This window comes from Lissotriton helveticus, chromosome 4_1, assembly GCF_964261635.1.
Source record: "Lissotriton helveticus chromosome 4_1, aLisHel1.1, whole genome shotgun sequence".
NCBI lineage: Eukaryota > Metazoa > Chordata > Amphibia > Caudata > Salamandridae > Lissotriton > Lissotriton helveticus.
The window spans coordinates 171,162,152-171,186,510 of record NC_136063.1 but is presented as its reverse complement, the minus strand read 5'-3'; positions in this window follow the sequence as shown (position 1 = coordinate 171,186,510).

The window sequence follows — 24,359 nt, the reverse complement described above, 5'->3', positions numbered from 1 at the left end:
TGAGATTGGAACGGTTGTGCCATTTCTGTTTGATAGTTACAACAAAAGCCTATTAGTAGCAATATTAAAATCTCAGTAGCCAGCAAATGAAAGCCTTTGAAGAACCCTGGGGAGGTTTTACAGGTAATGGAGATTTAGGATGTACACACAGTCAGACGATTCCCCATCTCTAGACCTGTTGTTCACTCATTTACTTCTTGGGATCTGACTTTGTTTCTGAAATCTTTACCAGAGTTTCCGTTGGGAGCCTCTAGCCATAGTAGAGCTGAAGTGGCTTATTTTTAAAGTGGTGTTTCTTGTGACAAGACCGTTAGCCAGAAGAATAGGAGAATTGAGTGCCTTTGTGTAAAACCCCAGGATTAAGGATTTTGGAATATGAAATTGTGCAAAAGAACTAATCCTGGATTTGTAACTAAAGTTCATTGTGTGTCTTACAGAGCAGGACATTTTTCTTTCCTCTTTTTTCCCTAAAACTCTCCTCTCAGGAACGAAATTTGCTTCACTCACTGGTTGTGAGGAGGGCCATGTTGGTGTATTTAGAAGATACCAAGGATGACAGAAAGACATAAGTTGTTTTTTGGTGGGGTTAAGCAGGGTAGCAAATCATCTGGCATTTCCATAAGTAGATGGATTAGTGAAACCATTGCTCTTGGTTATGAGCCTTCTAATGTTCCTCTTCCTGAAAGGGGTCAGGGCTAATCAACAAGAGATGTAGGAGCTTCCTGGGCTGCATTTAATGATGTTTTATTATCAGATATCTGCCAGTGGTACCTGGGCAACTATTCACTTTTTGGATCACCACCATCTCCAGTGTGCATGTCAATGAGTTTTCAGCTTGCCCACCCCACGTTTGCCAGAAGTAGGACAATAATCACAATCACTTTCTTAAAATATTTGAGGACTTAAGTTATGGTAGTAAATCATCCTCTCTGAATATTTCAGTTTTTTCTTTTACCTCTCTCTGTTTCTTGAGGTATACAAATAGAGACACGTACACACACACAAGAGTCAAAACAGGTGTGAGAGCATGCGTACACATCAGCAGTCTCTATTATTGAAAACCCATTGCAAGCCATGTGTGCCCATGTACTGTCATGCAATTGGCAAAAAACATTAGCAAAGCCATTATCTTTGCCTTTTATAGCTGAGATTTATGAGCTTTGCCTTACTGTTTTAATAGGCAGCGGGCATGCACCACTGAGTGCAAGACATGTTGTATCTCCTCTGTGGACTTTTGGCAGGCCCATAATTGCCATTCGTTCTTTGTTGTGCCATTCAGAAATGCTGCCTTTTTATTGGTACATTTGTTGCAATTGTCGCTCTTTTGGGTGCTTGGTTCCCTCCTGGGTGTTTTCACTAAGTGATTCTTTTTTTGTTCGCCATCGCAATGTGTTCATACTTCCTCCTGGCACAGCGTCTCAAGACCCCTCCTCCTGTCTGTGCATGACAGCCTCAGGGTTTCGTCTGGTTGTCCAACTGTTCATTCTGGCTTGTGTTACAACGCCTGCCCCTCGAGAACTCTTCTCAGAGCGACCCCCACTGGCAACGGCACGGCTGGTAAGCAGACTCCATATGGTGCTGTTTCTTTCACAGTGAAAAGGGCATAAGCCCCTCAGCGTGTTTCATTTGACACTGTTTGGGAGCCACTAGGTGGTGCTCTGTTAACTGCTTATACGTTGCCTCGAGTGTATGGTGCTCTATCCCATTGCCAGCTCAACTCTCCGAGGGAGGCCTTACCTTAGGTGCTTCAACGAGGGAGGCAAATTAATATTTTGCTGTTCTAGCCTCTGCATTGAAAGGGATCACAGGAGTTTAGTTTATAGTGTTTCGGATTCATTAGGAATACAATGTATGGCGCTACCCCTGCTGCCGCCACTCGCTGTGCCCCGCTGTCCCCCGGTTTGCACCGGGTGTCCCCCGCATTGGTTTGCATTGTTGATCGTTTTCTCTTACTGTTTTTTTTTTGTTAACTGGTTGTTTCTGTTAACTTTGTGCCCATTGTATTGCCTGCCCTGTGTGCCCGTTTTTTTCTGTGCCCTCTTCCTTTCTGTACCACCCGCCTCCCTCGCTCTCTCCCGCCGCTGCGTCCCCTGCGGCCCCGCCCCCTGGTTCCCCATTCGCTGCCCCGCTCCCGCCTCCCAGTTGCTCCTCCCTCCCTCAGCCCCTCATATGGAGGCCGCGTGGTGGTAAAGGGAGCGACCTTTGACCCTGTAACCAGGTAGGTCGCCCCCTAGCCACCACACGGTCCTCCTGTGTGGCGCTACCCCTGCTGCCGCCACTCGCTGTGCCCCGCTGTCCCCCGGTTCGCACCGGGTGTCCCCCGCATTGGTTTGCATTGTTGATCGTTTTCTCTTACTGTTTATTTTTTGTTAACTGGTTGTTTCTGTTCACTTTGTGCCCAATGTATTGTGTGCCCTGTTTTCCCGTTTTTTTCTGTGCCCTCTTCCTTTTTGTACCACCCGCCCCCTCGCTCTCTCCCACCGCTGCGTCCCCTGCGGCCCCGCTCCACTGGTTCCCCATTCGCAGCCCCGCTCCCGCCTCCCAGCTGCTCCTCCCTACTTCAGCCCCTCATATGGAGGCCGCGCGGTGGTAAAGGGAGCGACCCTTGACCCTTTAACCAGGTAGGTCACCCCCAAGCCACCACATGGTCCTCCTGTGTGGCGCTACCCCTACTGCCGCGACTCGCTGTGCTCCGCTGTCCCCCGGTTCGCACCGGGTGTCCCCCGCATTGGTTTGCATTGTTGATCGTTTTCTCTTACTGTTTATTTTTTGTTAACTGGATGTTTCTGTTTGCTTTGTGCCCATTGTATTGCCTGCCCTTTGTGCCCATTTTTTTCTGTGCCCTCTTCCTTTCTGTACCACCCGCCCCCCTCGCTCTCTCCCGCCGCTGCGTCCCCTGCGGCCCCGCCTGCCTGGTTCCCCATTCGCCGCCCCGCTCCCGCCTCCCAGCTGCTCCTCCCTACCTCAGCCCCTCATATGGAGGCTACGCAGTGGCCGCGCCGCTGGTGCGCCGAAGGTGCGCCAAAGGAAAGCCCATCTGCGCCCGTCCATGCCTGGACCGCGCCCAGCACCAGACCCCCTGGCCCACACCGGAGCCAGGGCGCCCGACTGAGATACAACAGCACCACCCTCAATGCACTCAACACCGGAAGACCACCCGCCTGCTACCGAGCAACCCCAAAGCGAACCCACGGACCCTTCACCTGCCAAGCCTGCAAATTCACCTGCCTCCCAACCTACACCCCGCCCGTCGAACCCAGCAACAACAACAACAATCACCTCAAGTGCATTCTCCTCAACACCCGGTCCGTCCACAATCACGCCACTGGGACCTTCTCGACACAACAGCACCAGACGTCGCCTTCCTCACGGAAACCTGGATGAACGCCTCCTCGGCCCCCGACATCGCAATAGCCATCCCGGACGGCTACAAGATCACCCGGAAGGACCGCATCAACCAAACCGGAGGAGGAATCGCCATCATCTACAGGAACACCATCAACATCACGACCAACGCCGAAGACACATTCACCACCACTGAACACCTACACTTCCAGATCCGCACCGACCCCTAAACCACACTCAGAGGAACCCTCGTCTACAGACCCCCAGGCCGGCGCACACAATTCAGCGAAACCATCGCCGACTTCGTCAGCCCGCACGCACTAACCTCACCAGAATACATCCTCCTAAGGGACCAGAACTTCCACCTAGAGAACAACAATGACAGCAACACTACCACGCTGCTCGCCAAACTCTCCAACCTCGGACTCAAGCAACTGGTGAACACCCCCACCCACTACGCCGGCCACACGCTGGACCCCATCTTCTCCGCCAGCAACCACGTCTCCTTCAGTCACTCCACCGGACTACACTGGACCGACCACAGCTGCATCCATTTCACCTACAGGAAGACCACAACACACCACTGCACGCTACAGATCCCCCGGAGATGCTGGAGCAAAGTCACAAAAGACCAGCTCACCACATCACTGAGCCAGAACCCACCAGCCGACACCCCCGACACCACGACGCAGCTCACAATCTCACACAGTGGATCACCAACTGCGCCGACAAACTCGCGCTGCTGAAGAACCCCACAGGCAAGACCACCATCAGAAAAACTACATGGTTCACCGACGCCCTGAAAGACTCAAAGAAATCATGCCGCACGCTCGAAAAAACCTGGCGCCACGAGAACGCCACTCGCGGACACCACCAGCTGATCCGCACCACCAAAAGGACATCATTCAAAGAGCGGCTGGACAACAACACCCACAACAGCAAGGAACTCTTCAGCATCGTAAAAGAGCTCTCCAACCCCAACGCCAGCAACAACGACATCACACCATCACAAGACCTCTGCAACTCCCTCTCCACGTTCTTCTACCACAAAATCGCAGACATACACAACAGCTTTGACACCCAGACTCCGCCTCCAGTCTCCAAACCAACGACCCCCACCACCAGCCTAAGCGACTGGACCCATCTGCACAGAAGACACCACCCACGTCATGAACACCATCCACTCCGGCTCTCCCTCCGACCCATGCCCCCACCACATCTACAAACATCGCACCCCACCTCCGGAATGTCATAAACAACTCCTTCGCATCAGCCACCTTCCCAGAGAGCTGGAAGCACGCAGAGATCAACGGCCTTCTGAAAAAACCCTCAGCGGACCCTAAGGACCTCAAGAACTTCCGCCCCATCTCTCTTCTTCCCTTCCCGGCTAAAGTCATCGAAAAGACCGTCAACAAACAGCTGACTGCATTCCTTGAGGCAAACAACTCGCTCGACCCAACCCATTCCGGATTTCGAGCCAACCACAGCACCGAGACAGCCCTCATCGCAGCCACCGACGACATCTGGACCCTAATGGACAACGGGGAGACAACCGCCTTCGTCCTCCTAGACCTCTTAGCCACCTTTGATACCGTCTGCCACTGCACCCTAACAACCCGCCTCTACAACACTGGGATCCAAGGAAAAGCGCTGGACTGGATCACCTCATTCCTTTCCAACAGAACCCAGAGAGTCCGCCTCCCGCCGTTGCGCTCCGCGGCCACTAAGATCATCTGCGGCATACCCCAAGGATCCTCGCTCAGCCCAACCCTCTTCAATATCTACATGAGCCCCCTCGCCGCCATTGCACGCAAACACAACCTCAACATCATCTCCTACGCCGACGACACCCAGCTGATACTCTCCCTCACCAAAGACCCAACCACCGCCAAAACCAACTTCCAGGAAGGAATGAAGGAAGTCGCAGAATGGATGAAGCTCAGCCGGTTGAAACTGAACTCAGACAAAATGGAGGTCCTCATCCTCGGACAATCCCCATCCGCCTGGGACGACTCCTGGTGGCCCACTGCGCTGGGCACCGCACCATCACCCACGGACCACGCACGCAACCTGGGATTCATCCTGGACTCCTCGCTCACGATGACCAAACAAGTCAATGCCATCTCATCCTCCTGCTTCAACACCCTGCGCATGCTCCGAAAGATCTTCCGGTGGATCGCCACAGAAACCAGAAAGACAGTCACGCAGGCCCTCGCCACCAGCCGACTGGACTACGGAAACGCCATTTACGCAGGAACCACAGCCAAACATCAGAAACGACTGCAGCGAATACAGAACGCCTCTGCAAGACTCATCCTCAACGTCCCTCGCCACAGCCACATATCGGCCCACCTGAAAATCTGCACTAGCTCCCCGTTAGCAAGAGGATCACGTTCAGTCTCCTCACCCACGCACACAAAGCACTCCATGACATGGGGCCCTCGTTCTACTCTCCCACCCGCCAACCCCGCTCCAGCAGCCTCGCCCTCGCAACCGTCCCACGGATCCGCAGAGCCACCGCCGGAGGACGATCATTCTCATACCTAGCCGCCAAGACATGGAACTCCCTCCCCGCTCACCTACGACTGACCCAGGACCATCTCACCTTCAGAAAACACCTCAAGAACTGTCTATTCAAGCAGTAGCGGCCCGCTCTCCCTCAGTGCCTTGAGACCCTCGCGGGTGAGTAGCGGCTCTATAAATGTATTGATTGATTGATTGATTATATGGTTATCAGAGTGTGTGGCATATCCTAAGGTCAGGAATATTTTTGGTGTGAAAGGAAGACCAAGCCTGCTTCCCTTCAGCTACTTCACATTTATTTGCTCATACAATTAAAGGCAAAGGCACAACAGTGACCGAGTCATCCCTGTCTGAGTGTTAGGTTACAGGAGGCGCCCGCCAATTGCTTATTATTGGTTCGTTTGTTTCATTTAGGTTCATTTGATTAGCTGTTGACTATTTTGGCCAAGTTCAAGAATGCGAGCTCAGTGAGTCACCCACAGGTAAAGAAAGACGTTTGTGCACACTGTTTACAGTGACACAAAGAAAAGCCTCTTTGAACCACCACTGGTGATTTCTGTATTTCTAAGCAGGTTCTGTTTGTGGAATTACACTAAAACTGAGTGTCTGAACTCACATCCTGATTAGGCTGTGGGTTCCTGTGAGCCCCTCCACTGCATTTTGGAAAAAGAAACACATGTCCTGTTCCTCAAATATCTACCATGTATGTTTTTCAAAACCAACCAAAAACTCTGTGAATTTTTTCATAAGCTAATAGCGAAAACACATAAAACATGTTTTTTAGTGGATGTATGACATCACAACGCATGCTTTTACTCCGCATGCCATTACAACGCAGTTTTTACAATGCAAGTCGTTACAACGACTTGCGTTGGGGGGCGCTGTATAGTGGAATAGTTTAATTTTCTATTCCAACTCCAGTCCCCGTGGATAGTAGGGAAGGTGTTGGATAGAAAATTAAACTATTCCCTATCCTACAGCGCCCTCCAGCGCAAGTCGTTGTAACGACTTGTGTTGTAATAGCTGCGTCGTAATGGTAGTGCGGAGTAAAAGTTGCGTTGTAAAGGATGTTCCACTTTTTTAGTGATCATACACAAGCAGTTAAAGCGCCCTTTTTTATTATTATGTAATAAGCATTTATTGTGTAATGTCCAAGATTGTATGCATTTTCAATACTTGATAATCATGTGCAAATTGTCATTTCTACTGACAGCTTAAGAGAGGAATTGCTACTAATCAGTCAAAGGCACTTTAATAGCATATTAAAAAAAATATTCTTGGTCAACATTTTATATTGGGTTTCTTTTAAGTGTTGGATTTGTAAAGCGCACGGCTGCCCGTAAGCGTCGCGGCGCTGGAGACCGCTGGGGAACCCGTCCTGGCTTTCCCTGTGAGATGGTCCCTTCTGGGTATCTCCAAAGTGAAACCAGGCATCCGTTGTAGAGATGAGGCAAGCTTAATGCCCAGAGTGGCAGAGTGTGATCCCTGGTTAGAGTAGGTGCTGAGGCGAGAATTTTCGAGTCCGCTGACCCTGGTCCACGACCCTGCCGCGTTGGGAATTGAACCCTGGTCCCGGGCTGTTCTCTGCTTCCGGGTCTGCTGCCTCTAACCAGTGAGCCACACCACTCCACTGTGGGCTGTAAAATTAAAAGTTTATCAGAAATATTTGAATTTTATTTTCGGATAACTTCATACAGCGCTCAAGGCTACTAAGTTTTCAGTGTATTATCTTTGTGATCACCATGTTTGCAATGCACTTATGTGTGTGTCATTTCAGGTCTTAAATGTGACAGGTCGAGTGACACTTTATCATGAAAATGTACTGCGTCTATGATTTATCGTTAATGGTCCAATTTTTTTAATATTGAACACACTTCCAGAGCTAATATTTAAGTTCAAACCAAATTCTTCACCTAAGCTCTTCTCCATCACTCCAGGCTTCAAACCAAATTCTTCACCTCAGCTGTCTTCTCCATTACTCAGGCGATCTTCCTGCTCCACCCCATTGACAAAGCCAATATGTCTCCCATTGGCGAGGCCAATTGGCATTGCAATTGCTTGTTTTTTTTGTTAGGACCCAATGGCGAGTCTGAGCAAACTCAGCCGCAGCAAGACAAAGAAAATGTTTATGTTATGTTAATTAATTTGTAAAGAGCGCGAATACCTGAGAGTGTCTTGGCGGTAATTGGGTATGCTACTATTGGGCAGAGCAGGAGAGTACTAGGCATTGAAAAGCAAAGTTTTTAGAAGTTTCCTAAAACTCAGTAAGGTGGGAGCTGCTTTGATATTTATAGGCAAACTATTCTAGAGTGCCGGGGCATCGGAGGAAAACTAAACCGTGAGTTGAACCAGTAACCACTAGAGAGCAGCAGAGGATCAAACATGGCCTTTCAATATATTAAACTCAGAACCTCATTTACTTTGTAACACTTGTCACTAGAGGGCAGCAGAAACATAGTAATAAGTTCAAGTATAGAGGCAATGTTACGGTTCGGTAATGAAATAGGGGCAGATTTATGTTGGGAATGCACCACGTTTGCGTCACGCAACTGCGGCGTAAACGTGGCGCATCCCTAGGACCCATTTACAACGTGACACATCTAGGCAGATGCGTCACGTTGTAAAGCCCTGCGCCACTTGTGGGCGTTCCGGCGCAGGGTGGGCGTTCCGGGGCAGGTGCGCCTCGCAAAAGTGGCAGAGTGAAATCTATAAGATTTCACTCAGTCACTTTCAGGCCAATGCTGCGTCAAAACCCTGCGCCTGCTTGAAGCAGGCGTAGGTCTTGACGCAGCATTGTAAAGATGGGGCACCCCCGAGCCTTGCTGGAGCTGCGTCGTGCTTGCGACGCAACTTCAGCAATGCGCCACCTTTACGGCACAGATGCGTCACGCATCTGTGCCGTTTTTGCCCCATGGTGCGCCACATTGTAAATGCGGCGCACCATGGGTGGCGGAGCAGCGGCGCAAAATAACTGGCGCATCCCTGGGGATGCGCCAGTTATCATAAATCTGCCCCAGAGTTTTTAGTTAACTTTGTTGCGCACCGTGTAGTATGCAGAGGAGGTGATTCAATTTCACTACAAACAAGTGGTGTCCAGTGTCCTGTTTCTCTAAACATCATGCAAGTTATGTTAATCAGTGGGAAATGCACTATCATACATTATAAAAATGTACTGCAGAGGTCTGTATGTGTAACCACAGAGCCACCGAATTGAGGGGCATATTACCAAGATCAAGCGATATTTATCGCTTAACACGGTTAGCGGGAATAATAATATGGCCGAGCTCCACCGATTTTTATCGCAGATAAAACTTGCTATTATCAAGGTTTATCTCAAAAGCGATAAAAATTGGCCGTAATGCATGAATCTCGCTGAAAAGTCAGCGATATTCATGCATTACCGAGCTAATGCTCTTAGCCATGTTATCCACCAACCATTGGATGACATGGCTAAGATCTGCTCTGGGCAGGCGTTAGATTTTGGAGATATTCGCGCTTAGCGCGAATATTTCCAAAAGTACGCCTTTGTAGGTAATAGGAGATAGCGATGTTAGCGACTGTTTACAGTCGCTAACCTCTTGGCACGCCCACTTTGCATGTCATTAGCGATATATATCGCTGACATGAAAAGTGGGCCCCAAGATGATCGCTATCCTCTACTAGCTGTCGCTAACTGGTGTTAGCGACAGCTAGGTAATAGGGCGATAAAATTATCGTTGACAGTCACGCAGGCCCTCGCCACCAGCCGACTGGACTACGGAAACGCCATTTACGCAGGAACCACAGCCAAACATCAGAAACGACTGCAGCGAATACAGAACGCCTCTGCAAGACTCATCCTCAACGTCCCTCGCCACAGCCACATATCGGCCCACCTGAAAATCTGCACTAGCTCCCCGTTAGCAAGAGGATCACGTTCAGTCTCCTCACCCACGCACACAAAGCATTCCATGACATGGGGCCCTCGTTCTACTCTCCCACCCGCCAACCCCGCTCCAGCAGCCTCGCCCTCGCAACCGTCCCACGGATCCGCAGAGCCACCGCCGGAGGACGATCATTCTCATACCTAGCCGCCAAGACATGGAACTCCCTCCCCGCTTACCTACGACTGACCCAGGACCATCTCACCTTCAGAAAACACCTCAAGAACTGTCTATTCAAGCAGTAGCGGCCCGCTCTCCCTCAGTGCCTTGAGACCCTCGCGGGTGAGTAGCGGCTCTATAAATGTATTGATTGATTGATTGATTATATGGTTATCAGAGTGTGTGGCATATCCTAAGGTCAGGAATATTTTTGGTGTGAAAGGAAGACCAAGCCTGCTTCCCTTCAGCTACTTCACATTTATTTGCTCATACAATTAAAGGCAAAGGCACAACAGTGACCGAGTCATCCCTGTCTGAGTGTTAGGTTACAGGAGGCGCCCGCCAATTGCTTATTATTGGTTCGTTTGTTTCATTTAGGTTCATTTGATTAGCTGTTGACTATTTTGGCCAAGTTCAAGAATGCGAGCTCAGTGAGTCACCCACAGGTAAAGAAAGACGTTTGTGCACACTGTTTACAGTGACACAAAGAAAAGCCTCTTTGAACCACCACTGGTGATTTCTGTATTTCTAAGCAGGTTCTGTTTGTGGAATTACACTAAAACTGAGTGTCTGAACTCACATCCTGATTAGGCTGTGGGTTCCTGTGAGCCCCTCCACTGCATTTTGGAAAAAGAAACACATGTCCTGTTCCTCAAATATCTACCATGTATGTTTTTCAAAACCAACCAAAAACTCTGTGAATTTTTTCATAAGCTAATAGCGAAAACACATAAAACATGTTTTTTAGTGGATGTATGACATCACAACGCATGCTTTTACTCCGCATGCCATTACAACGCAGTTTTTACAATGCAAGTCGTTACAACGACTTGCGTTGGGGGGCGCTGTATAGTGGAATAGTTTAATTTTCTATTCCAACTCCAGTCCCCGTGGATAGTAGGGAAGGTGTTGGATAGAAAATTAAACTATTCCCTATCCTACAGCGCCCTCCAGCGCAAGTCGTTGTAACGACTTGCGTTGTAATAGCTGCGTCGTAATGGTAGTGCGGAGTAAAAGTTGCGTTGTAAAGGATGTTCCACTTTTTTAGTGATCATACTGTTCAAGCAGTTAAAGCGCCCTTTTTTATTATTATGTAATAAGCATTTATTGTGTAATGTCCAAGATTGTATGCATTTTCAATACTTGATAATCATGTGCAAATTGTCATTTCTACTGACAGCTTAAGAGAGGAATTGCTACTAATCAGTCAAAGGCACTTTAATAGCATATTAAAAAAAATATTCTTGGTCAACATTTTATATTGGGTTTCTTTTAAGTGTTGGATTTGTAAAGCGCACGGCTGCCCGTAAGCGTCCCGGCGCTGGAGACCGCTGGGGAACCCGTCCTGGCTTTCCCTGTGAGATGGTCCCTTCTGGGTATCTCCAAAGTGAAACCAGGCATCCGTTGTAGAGATGAGGCAAGCTTAATGCCCAGAGTGGCAGAGTGTGATCCCTGGTTAGAGTAGGCGCTGAGGCGAGAATTTTCGAGTCCGCTGACCCTGGTCCACGACCCTGCCGCGTGGGGAATTGAACCCTGGTCCCGGGCTGTTCTCTGCTTCCGGGTCTGCTGCCTCTAACCAGTGAGCCACACCACTCCACTGTGGGCTGTAAAATTAGAAGTTTATCAGAAATATTTGAATTTTATTTTCGGATAACTTCATACAGCGCTCAAGGCTACTAAGTTTTCAGTGTATTATCTTTGTGATTACCATGTTTGCAATGCACTTATGTGTGTGTCATTTCAGGTCTTAAATGTGACAGGTCGAGTGACACTTTATCATGAAAATGTACTGCGTCTATGATTTATCGTTAATGGTCCAATTTTTTTAATATTGAACACACTTCCAGAGCTAATATTTAAGTTCAAACCAAATTCTTCACCTAAGCTCTTCTCCATCACTCCAGGCTTCAAACCAAATTCTTCACCTCAGCTGTCTTCTCCATTACTCAGGCGATCTTCCTGCTCCACCCCATTGACAAAGCCAATATGTCTCCCATTGGCGAGGCCAATTGGCATTGCAATTGCTTGTTTTTTTTGTTAGGACCCAATGGCGAGTCTGAGCAAACTCAGCCGCAGCAAGACAAAGAAAACGTTTATGTTATGTTAATTAATTTGTAAAGAGCGCGAATACCTGAGAGTGTCTTGGCGGTAATTGGGTATGCTAGTATTGGGCAGAGCAGGAGAGTACTAGGCATTGAAAAGCAAAGTTTTTAGAAGTTTCCTAAAACTCAGTAAGGTGGGAGCTGCTTTGATATTTATAGGCAAACTATTCTAGAGTGCCGGGGCATCGGAGGAAAACTAAACCGTGAGTTCAACCAGTAACCACTAGAGAGCAGCAGAGGATCAAACATGGCCTTTCAATATATTAAACTCAGAACCTCATTTACTTTGTAACACTTGTCACTAGAGGGCAGCAGAAACATAGTAATAAGTTCAAGTATAGAGGCAATGTTACGGTTCGGTAATGAAATAGGGGCAGATTTATGTTGGGAATGCACCACGTTTGCGTCACGCAACTGCGGCGTAAACGTGGTGCATCCCTAGGACCCATTTACAACGTGACGCATCTAGGCAGATGCGTCACGTTGTAAAGCCCTGCGCCACTTGTGGGCGTTCCGGCGCAGGGTGGGCGTTCCGGGGCAGGTGCGCCTCGCAAAAGTGGCAGAGTGAAATCTATAAGATTTCACTCAGTCACTTTCAGGCCAGTGCTGCGTCAAAACCCTGCGCCTGCTTGAAGCAGGCGAAGGTCTTGACGCAGCATTGTAAAGATGGGGCACCCCCGAGCCTTGCTGGAGCTGCGTCGCGCTTGCGACGCAACTTCAGCAATGCGCCACCTTTACGGCACAGATGCGTCACGCATCTGTGCCGTTTTTGCCCCATGGTGCGCCGCATTGTAAATGCGGCGCACCATGGGTGGCGGAGCAGCGGCGCAAAATAACTGGCGCATCCCTGGGGATGCGCCAGTTATCATAAATCTGCCCCAGAGTTTTTAGTTAACTTTGTTGCGCACCGTGTAGTATGCAGAGGAGGTGATTCAATTTCACTACAAACAAGTGGTGTCCAGTGTCCTGTTTCTCTAAACATCATGCAAGTTATGTTAATCAGTGGGAAATGCACTATCATACATTATAAAAATGTACTGCAGAGGTCTGTATGTGTAACCACAGAGCCACCGAATTGAGGGGCATATTACCAAGATCAAGCGATATTTATCGCTTAACACGGTTAGCGGGAATAATAATATGGCCGAGCTCCACCGATTTTTATCGCAGATAAAACTTGCTATTATCAAGGTTTATCTCAAAAGCGATAAAAATCGGCCGTAATGCATGAATCTCGCTGAAAAGTCAGCGATATTCATGCATTACCGAGCTAATGCTCTTAGCCATGTTATCCACCAACCATTGGATGACATGGCTAAGATCTGCTCTGGGCAGGCGTTAGATTTTGGAGATATTCGCGCTTAGCGCGAATATTTCCAAAAGTACGCCTTTGTAGGTAATAGGAGATAGCGATGTTAGCGACTGTTTACAGTCGCTAACATCTTGGCACGCCCACTTTGCATGTCATTAGCGATATATATCGCTGACATGAAAAGTGGGCCCCAAGATGATCGCTATCCTCTACTAGCTGTCACTAACTGGTGTTAGCGACAGCTAGGTAATAGGGCGATAAAATTATCGCCGCTTTAGCGGGAAAAAATCCCGCTAAAGCAGCGATAAGGCCCTTGGTAATATGCCCCTGAATCTTTGTTGGTGCATCGGACAATAATGGCTTGTGTATGTTTGGTGCTGCAGTCCCAGTTTGTGACAAAGCACTGTGAACATGTAAGTCATCATTATAAATCTTGCATTATTCACAGGATAGGAGAGACTGCTACAAAATGGGGAAAAAAAGTTTAAGGTAAAAAAGGGCTTCCAAAATATAGATTTTTGTAATCCCCAGACTACATAGTGCAAATATTTTCTTATAACTGTTTTAAAGGTACACACTTCAGAGCTTAGCTGGGAGCTTCATTGCAATACCTCGCAAAAAGAATACATGTGTGTCATCACGAAGCTTCAAGAGAGTTCACCAATTAAAGCCAATGCCGGCTTCAAAGCACCCTTTCTTTACTTTTACAGACTGATCAGTTGCGCACATATCTCCCAGGGAAGCAGGCACCCTGGTAAGAAGAAGACTTGTTTAGATGTCTGACCCTCCTTCCGTTTCACAGCACAGGAGGCTCTCTGCCTTCAATTCAGTGGAAGCATTTCCACTATCGGAATTAACTGTCCCGGGATGGTAGTTTTTTCACAAAAAGTAAGGAGCCTATTGTCGTGTTGTCATGCCTGACCACACGGAGACAGGTCAGGCAAGGAGGAAGCGGAAAGGGAGAGACAGGAAAAGGAGGAGTAAGTAGGCTGTAAGCCAGTAACTGCCTGGCAGGGAATAAAGAAGGTTACCCTGCTCGAGCTCTGCGTCCTGTGTTTATTTGGGCGGGCTGCAGCGCGACAATGGCGACGAGGGTGGGATCCACTTACCCCACACACAACGTCCCGCAGCCCAGCTGAGGAAACGGCCCCAACGACAAGCCCGCAGCTCCAAGGAAGCGCCGCTCCAAAGAAAGAGCGCGAAAACAAACCGACACCTGCACCGCTACCCTGGCCCGCCGACGTCGCACTGCCATCCAAGGGAGCGGAGCGAAGGAGCGCTTGCAGAAGCACGCACTAGGAAAGTGCTCGCTCGCGCAGCATCGCGTGGTCGTGTGACAGAAGACGCGAGGAGCCCTGCAGAACGGCGTCGCGGTGAGCGCGAGCGCCCCACTCCCTCCAAGACCAGAGAACCACGAGGGTGAGTCCCGCTGTACAAGCGACCGCCAGACAAGTGAAGTGTGGCCCGAATGCATGCCAGAGACTGCCGGGGCAAAAGAGACGACGTCTCACACGGCGGCCATCTTTAAGTCAGGCGCCAGCCCTTACAAAACCCACGTTTCGACTACGGCGGCCATCTTAGAGTCAGGCACAACCACTCCATACCACAAAACCAAGTGGAAAAGAGCGGGAACACCACCACTAACCTCATCTGCAAGCAAAAGAAAGACAACAACAAGCAAAAGAACGACAATAGCAAGCAAAAGAAAAGACAATAAAGTGAACAACTCTACAAATCACTACTGAAGAGTGCAGAGACAGCATGTCTGACACCGACGCTCAGAGCACCTCCACAAGCGGAGGCGCACCAACGCAACCCGGCACAACGATGATGCCTCAAGCAGCGCCCGTAGGAGCACCCTTCATGCGACAACCACAGCCGCTGGTGCTGACGCCTGGTAACACCATGGGGCCCGCCTGGAAGACCTGGAGCGAGGACTTCGAAGACTACATGGAAGGGTCCCTGGTACAAGACTCAAAACGTAAGCTGGTTGCACTGCGAAATTTAGCAGGCCAGGAAATAGCACAAATAATCAAAGAAATGCCCGATGCTGCCACTGCCACTTATGACGAAGTGAAGGCTGCCCTTGATAGGCGATTTCTGCACAAACGCAAGGTAGATTATGAACGCTACGTATTCAACCTAGCTTCTCAAGAGAAAGGAGAGTGCATGGGCGACTTCATCACACGCATCAAGAGAATGACGCGCCATTGCGATTTCGAAAACTTCAAAACGGAAGACGCATTGCGGCCCCGCATCATTGACGGCTGCCGCTCAGAATCACTACGCAGACGCCTCTTAAAGAAATCATACACTTTAGAACAGATTGAAGAACTCACAAGGATCAACGACCAAGCAGAAGACCATGCCAAACGAATAGAAACACACAAGCCCGATCACAAAGAGCACAAAGAGCACGCCCTCCGAGTACAGACGCGCAAGGTCACCCGTCCGGGGATGAGCACGCATAGGACAAGCAAGCATCACCACAGCTCCCGGAAAACGTCACCCAGACGTGAATCGCGACACACAAAGTCCACCAGATCTGCACCCGCATGTTACCGATGTGGCCAAGACTATCCTCACTGGGGACAATGCCCAGCCATTGGCCAGCGGTGTCACCGTTGTGGGAAGGACAATCACTTTGAGGTCGCATGTCAAGCAAGACAATCTACCCGTCAGTCTCCCGCTCCACGATCTGACACCCGACATCATGCACGTGCCGTGACGAGAAGAGAGAGCCATTCATCCGACTCATCGGGCTCCAGTATCCACTCGACACGCTCTCACCAACGGCGAAACAGATCCACAAGTATGCCTCGCCCTCGACACCACACCACGAGATCACGCCAAGCTCACCGATCCTCATCCAGCAGCTCGTCGTCACTCACCACAGTGTCACAAGACAGTGACGAGTACATCTGCAGAGTGGTTGACTCATCGTCACACACGACAGTGCCACAGGACAGTGATGAATACATTTGCATGGTGGCTGACCCGGACCGGCTAAAACGATACCCAAAACTAGACATTATGATAGGGGACCACCCAGCAAAGTTCGTCCTGGACTCGGGAGCCTCGCTAAATTACATCTGTGCGCTAGAGTACCACAAGATGAAAACCCGGCCCAAACTGGAGCCAGCGGCGGTTCGCATCTTCACGTGGATGTGCCGGAAACCATTACCATGTCTCGGTCGATTCCACACTACACTGACCTTCAAAAATAGGAAAATTCCAGCATATGTCCATGTAGTGGAAGGACCTGACTTTGCCGACTGCCTGCTCAGTTTGCCAACAGCTGAAAGACTGAAACTGGTAGAGCTGTTGTACATGACTGAAGATGCCCCTGACATCGTGGCGAAATTTCCAAAACTCTTCAAAGGCTTGGGCAAGTTGAATCATTTCAAAGTGAAGCTCCATATCAACGAAAACATCACACCTGTTGCCCAGCATCACAGGAAAGTGCCCTTTCACCTACAACAAGCTGTTGATGATGAGCTACAAGACCTTTTGCAAACAGACATCATAGAGCGCACGTCTGGACCCACCCCATGGGTATCCCCCGTCGTGGTGGTCCCAAAGAAAGGACAAGACAACAAAGTCAGGCTATGCGTGGACATGAGAGCGCCCAACACCGCCATTGAGCGAAAACGCCACCCAGGGCCACACATAAGTGATATGATCACGAAACTGAATGGTGCCACAATATTCTCAAAACTTGACCTGAACAAAGGGTACCACCAGTTAGAGCTTCATGAACAATCACGATATATCACAACGTTTACCACGCATCAAGGCCTGTTCCGTTACAAACGCCTAAACTTCGGCATTTCTTCAGCCGCCGAAATCTTCCAGGAAACTATCCGAAGGATCATTCAAGGGATCCCGAACTCATTCAACTACAGTGACGACCTACTAGTTTTTGGCAAGGATCAGGTTGAGCACGACACTGCCCTGGACAGAGTATGCCATGCATTATTGAAGGCCAACCTGACGCTGAATGCCAACAAGTGCGAGTTCCACAAAAACACCCTCAAATTCTATGGACACACATTCTCAAGTGAAGGTATGACGCCGGACCCCGACAAGGTAGCAGCGCTTGCTGACACTCCGACACCCCGAGACGTGAGTGATCTACGCTCCTTCCTGGGAATGGCGAGCTACTGCGCGCGCTACATTCGGGACTACGCCACCATCAGTTACCCGCTTCGAGAACTAACACGTCAAGGCCAACCCTTTGAGTGGTCACAAGCATGTGCACGAGCCTTCACGGAAATCAAACAAGCTGTTGACTCTGCCATCAACCTAGCATACTTTGACACGAATAAGAGGACAGAGATCACTGTCGACGCCAGTCCGGTGGGCCTGGGCTCCATTCTGGCCCAATATCGTGAACACTCTGACCAGCGCCACATCATTGCATACGCCAGTCGCAGTCTCACGGACACGGAAAAAGCATACTCCCAGCCAGAGAAAGAAAGCCTGGCCGTAGTATGGGCGTGTGAACACTTTCACCTATTCGTGTACGGGAAACACTTCACCATCATCACTGACCATCAAGCCTTACTCACCATATTTGGCAATCCTAACGCCAAGATGCCACCTCGCATCGAGCGGTGGGGTTTGCGACTCCAAGACTACGTGTACACGATCGTCCACAAACCAGGCAAGGCTGAGAACCCAGCGGACTATATGTCTCGACACCCCCTGCCGAGTGTCACGACTGCACAATCGCTAGCCGACGACTATATTCATTTCGTCATTGATGCTGCGTGCCCTCCTGCAGTTCCCCTGGAGGCCATCCAAGAAGCATCTGCCTCAGACCCACTGATTCAAGCAGTCATGACCCACGTACGCGCCAACTCCTGGCGACATGCCAAGAACACAGCTCCTGATTCGGAAACACACCTCCGTGACCTCACGGCGTTTCAACGCGTTCATGATGAACTGTCCATCAGTGACAATGGCCTTCTCCTGAGAGGGGGGAGGATTGTGATCCCGCACAAGTTACGCCAAGGAATTGTCAACCTAGCCCACGAAGGCCACAGAGGCATGAACGCCACAAAGAAGACCTTGAGAGAACGAGTCTGGTTTCCCTCTCTTGATCTAATGGTAGAGACAACCCTAAAGGACTGCATGACTTGTCAACTAGTGAGCCGCGAAGAACCCCCAGCGCCACTTCAAATGTCCGAACTTCCAGATGGGGTGTGGCAACAAATCGCGGTTGACTTCTTTGGACCACTACAATCTGGACAATACATCATGGTTGTCATGGATGAGTATTCGAGATTTCCTTTCGCACACATGATACCATCTACCAGAGCAACAGCCGTCATTCCCATATTGGATGACATCTTCGCAGCATGGGGCGTCCCTTCAAGAGTCAAGTCCGACAACGGACCCCCGTTCAATGGCCATGAGTTCGCAGATTTCGCGAAACATCTTGACTTTAAACATCAAAAAATCACCCCACTATGGCCACAAGCTAACGGCATGGTGGAGCGATTCATGGGGACACTAAAGAGAGCCATCCAACAAGCGGAGGGGACACACAGAGACGTCCAGCAAACCTTAAACGAAGTACTGAGGGCATACCGGACCACTCCCCATATCACCACGAATCAGTGCCCGGCCACAATAATGCTGGGGAGAACACCCAGGACACGAGTACCCACAATAGGCACAACGGCTCAAACACGGACCACCACTGTTGACCACGACACGCTGGTTGACATTGACAGAAAGAAGAAGCAGAAGATGAAGACGTATGCAGATCATCGCTGACACGCCAAAGACGCCGACATCCGTGAAGGAGACTGGGTCATAGTAAGAGGTGACCGGCGAACGAAAGCAGACAGCCGATACCTGAATCTTCCCCTACAGGTTTGCAAGAGGAAAGGGACCATGATTACAGCCAAAGCTGATCATAAGCAAATAACGAGGAACATATCCCACTTCAAGAGACACAACCCTGTGAACAGGCAAGAAACGTCCTCAGGTCAAACTTCAAGTGACCCCGCCAGTCAAAGCGATAGCAATGATGTCCACTACCATCAATCTCCAAGAACGACCAGTGGCCCTGATCGACGCAGCCAAACGCCAGACCGAGAGGCTCGCCCCAGACGTCAGGTGAGGAAACCCCGGCGACTCGTCGAAGAAATGTAGCATCATTTCTTTGTACAAAAGGGGGAGATGTCGTGTTGTCATGCCTGACCACACGGAGACAGGTCAGGCAAGGAGGAAGCGGAAAGGGAGAGACAGGAAAAGGAGGAGTAAGTAGGCTGTAAGCCAGTAACTGCCTGGCAGGGAATAAAGAAGGTTACCCTGCTCGAGCTCTGCGTCCTGTGTTTATTTGGGCGGGCTGCAGCGCGACACCTATTTTTCTAAAATTAAAAAAGCATGAACACGTTGTGCTTCGTAATTCCCCCTACTTTGACTACTGAAGAGGGGTTTCAGCCTTTAGAACTAGAAAGGTGGATGTTCATACTATGCATAAGTTACTCATGCTCTGATACAGAGCAAGGCCCTGACACTCCATAGACAATTCAGCAAGAGTGAGCTGTCTGATTTCAAACAAGCACTGACAATAGTTCTGACCTTCTAGTGCTAACACATGCAAATACAGGCATGCACATTAAAGCCAGACCTAAGAACAAACCGAACCAGGAGCACTCTGTCTCTATGTAATATATCTTTCCTATTTATGGAACATTACATCTTACAGTGAACCAAACAAAAATCAAAGATCAACATTAAATCCATGAGTAACTTTTATGTCACACAGAGTCACCTATTCCTTTTAAGAATTCTGCTTTTTATTGGTATTCTTTATGCAGCACACATGAAAATCACAAAATGGCATTTTTTTACAGATTGTTCATGTACAGGAAAGGGGAACCTTCCTGTACATAAACAATCCATGGCAGTTAGCTTTTTCCATGTGTGCTGCACAAGGCAGCACACATGGAAAAAGCAAAAACGAGGCCTTTCACACAGGGGGTAGCGTCAAAATCAATGGGATTCGCGGGAGGAGCCGGGAGCCGAGCGGACGTGGATCGTCTCGGCTCCCGGTTCACGAGCTGCTCGAACCCGGCTCTAGGCTGCTACAGCCCTTCTTCTGATCGCCCTTCTTCCCCACATGAAGCGGAGCGAATGGGGCATTTGCGGAGCAACAGCGATCGCTCCTAACTAGGCGGACAGGTCCGATCTCCCGAAGAGAAGGAAGAGAGGGCGGTGGCGCTCAAGATGGAAAAAAAAAAAAAAGATGGCGGGCGGCACCTCGCTGGGAGGTAGGATTGGGACCTGCGATCCCCCGGCTTGCCCAGACTCTCGCCGATTGTCGCAGCAGCTGACGGGACATAGCACCATCTAGCCTTTCTTTAACGGCGACCCCCACTGAGGGAATCCTCTCAGCGCCTGCCTGACTCCAAGATGGCGGCCGGCGGCGACTTTCGGATGGCGATCGCCGCTTCCTCTGGCTCGCCCCAACTTCTCACCGGCCTCTTGTTTATTCTGCGGCCCTCTCTCAGACTGTCTGGCCTGCCACTCGACCTGCTGCCGTTTTTGGGGGCCACTGCCACTTCCGGAAGGCCCTGTGGTCCTGCAACACGGGCCGGATCACTCACCCCTCCCCCCTGCTGCATGGCACCAATGGCACCAGTGTTCTGAATGTGCTGTACATGGCTCCCGGAGGCCACACTGCTTGCCCCCCTGCCGGCCCGCCGCCGATTCCCATACATCTTCCAGGGCGGTTGAATCCACACACAACCCACCGGCTGACGTGTCAGCGCCTCACGGCCAACGCGTGACCGCACCAACTCCTGCACCACCTTGCGCACTCTCACGCCCACCGAGCCGGATAACCGCAAGCTCTCCAAGATGGCGACGCGCCTGCGGATGGCCTCCAGCTTCATCTCCCACCTTCTCTCCTGGACCTCTTGACTTTTTGCTCTGTCCTGGCCGACGCTTTGCTGCTGTTTTCGGACAGTTTTCTCTGGACTCTAGCCCTTCTCCCATTCCCTCGTCCTTTAACCCTTTTCCCCATGGATGATCCTCAAATGTTTCCTCCCTTTTCTGCTTCCCCTTCTCTCCATACCCTTGCATCCCTCCCACCCTCCCTTTGTGCTGTGACTGCATCCACACTTATGGAACTCTGCTCTTTGACTTATTGTAATAACTCTAATTAATGGTATTTGCTTTAGACCTTGCACCATATACCATTCCTATGTGACTCTTAGAGTATATCCAGTCATATCCCCTCCCTATGTATATAGAGATAACTCTAATCACTAGTCTATGCAGTAGACCTTTGTACTCTCTACCATTCCTATGTGACCCTTAGAGTATATCCAGTCATATCCCTTCCTATGTATATAGAGATAACTCTAATGACTAGTCTCCTAAGTGACTGTTAGAGTATATCCATGTGTATCCCTTCCCTATGTATATAGAGATAACTCTAACGACTAGTCGCCTATATGACTGTTAGAGTATATCCATGTGTATCCCTTCCCTATGTATATAGAGATAACTCTAATCACTAGAACATGCAGTAGTCCGCTTGCTCTCTACCATTCCTATGTGACTTTTAGAGTATATCCAGTCTTACCCCTTCCCTATGTATATAGAGATAACTCTAATCACTAGTTTATGCAGGAGTCCGCTGTGCTCTCTACTATTCCTATGTGACTCTTAGAGTATATCCATGTGTATCCCCTCCCTAAGTAGATAGAGATATCACTAGTATATGCCTAGAGTTTATCTCCTCCTTGTGTGACTTTATCTCTTGTACATTTGCAATTTTTTCTGTTTGTACCTTCTTTATAACGCATGTAATCCTAAGTCCGTATGTTTTCAACTGGTTCTTATGTAAGTCAAAAATTTGCCGCTTGTAACCTTCAGTCCTTATGTTTGAAACTGGGTCCTATGTAAAGCGCTCTGACACCTTCGGGTAAAGTTCGCGCTATATAAAATTGCACAAATAAAATGGGTGTTGCTCCCTGCCCCATTGCCCACCCCTGTCACGTTAACCATAGCGTGAAAGGGGGCCTTATTTACTCTTCCTTGTAAATAAGGATAAGCCCCTATCACCACCACAACGTCAGAACAAGCATTGGCAAAGCCAATAGGTCTCACCTTTGGGACCTTATAAGTGTTTAGTTATCCAGCACAATATCCTTCGTTTAACAACATCAACTGTTGCATGGCTAAACACTTATAGGTCCCAAAGGCGAGACCTATTGGCTATGCCAATGCTTGTTTATTACACGAGGCTGGTTAGGCAGTTTCTACTGGCAGTTTCTGCTGTTTCTACCAGACCTAAAAGCTACACTTTTTATTGTGCATTGACACTTGTTCAGTGCGGTTTACAACTGCAGTACAGTACTCATATTCCAAAATTGATCACCCTCAGTACCACCAATAATCGCCTTCAGTAGTCACAAGTGTACAGGCATGCAGTGTTACCCTGCCAACCCGTGTGACTGAGCTGTGTGTGTAGGGGGAGCAGTGCTTAATTTGAGCCAGTGGTTTCTGGTGCTCATTACCCTGCACTTTTCATGAGCACCAGTTAAGGATAAATTAATTTACAGGGAGATTAAGTGATTTGCCTAGAATGACAGGATGTTGAGCCGAGGCTCCAACCGGGCTCCCCAGCTCTGAAGTCTGCTGCTCTGGCCATACCTTGAATAATGTGCTGTCAACTAGGTGAAAAGTGATCAAGTGACATATCGTGCTCAGTTGAGTGCGTGTTTTGTACAAGGTGATATATATGTACATGGGAAGGGAAGGCCAGACTGAGGACAATGGCTGCTGCTAATCCAATAAAAAAAATTCTCGCAGATCCTTGATCTGGACCGAGAAGTAGCATTGACGTTTCAACCCAATCTATGCACTATTGAGTGGTCATTGCGGGTCTTCATCAGGACAATGGGGGGGGAGGGAGGGATGACAGCCTGCGAATTTAGACAGAAAGTGAGTTAAGCATGTTCCATTAAGTGTGTTCCAAATAACAACCAAAACGTATTTGGTCATGACTCACCTAGGGCAACCAGAGTGAATCCTGAGTGGTTGAACAATTGGGCTCAGGTCTGCGTAGTCATGGCCCCATCACATTAATTCTAAGGAAAACGGATAGATATGTACTTGAAACTACTATTCAAACTGTATGCTAATACACATAACCAAATTATGATGACCCCTGGTGGTAACTAATTATAGGGGTAAACACTCACCCAGATGAATATCATGGAACCGGGAAGCAATGGGTTAAATCCGCTTTCCTGAAGAACAGAGGCACGCAATGTCAGGCTAGAAGTAGAGTGGAATTGGGACTTACTTTTATGGAAAAGTGGAAACGGGAGGGGAATTAATGTACATCACGTTTGTGCTAATCTCAGTTAAAAATGTCTGAATGACTATGACGGTGCCTGCCTAATGAATTGTAATCTGCGGCAAGTTCGGCAGGTTGCTTTCAAGGGGCGTTGGCAGGCAAGAGACCTGTCGGGCCGCTGCGATATGTCAGCAAGCCTCTCAATGAATGACTCGCATTAAATAAAGCGTGAGAAGGCGTTCGCATGGACACAGCGCTCGGGTGTGCAGCAGCGGGATGCTAGCATACCCAGTTGCCTAGCAACAAAACTTAGCGGCTTCTGACGCGATGCCAGGGTCACTTACTCGATTAGCAGTCGAAGTGAGGCGGGAGAGATTTGGGTTATGTACAACTGCTTCATTATAGTTTAAACAAACAAACTCACACACCGATGTATTTTGAGTTAATATACAATCCATTTCAATTTCTGTGCTTAATCAAAACACGCAGAATTACGCACAGACGTTTTCATCGCTCAGTGGCATAAACAATAACCACAGGTTAAACAACAAAATCGGTTGATCAGCTGAGACAACTCTTTAAATTTTGGGGAATACAACACGAGATATCACACAGTTATCTCACGCGCATCAGCTTAGACAACTCTTAAAAATGTTTGGAATACA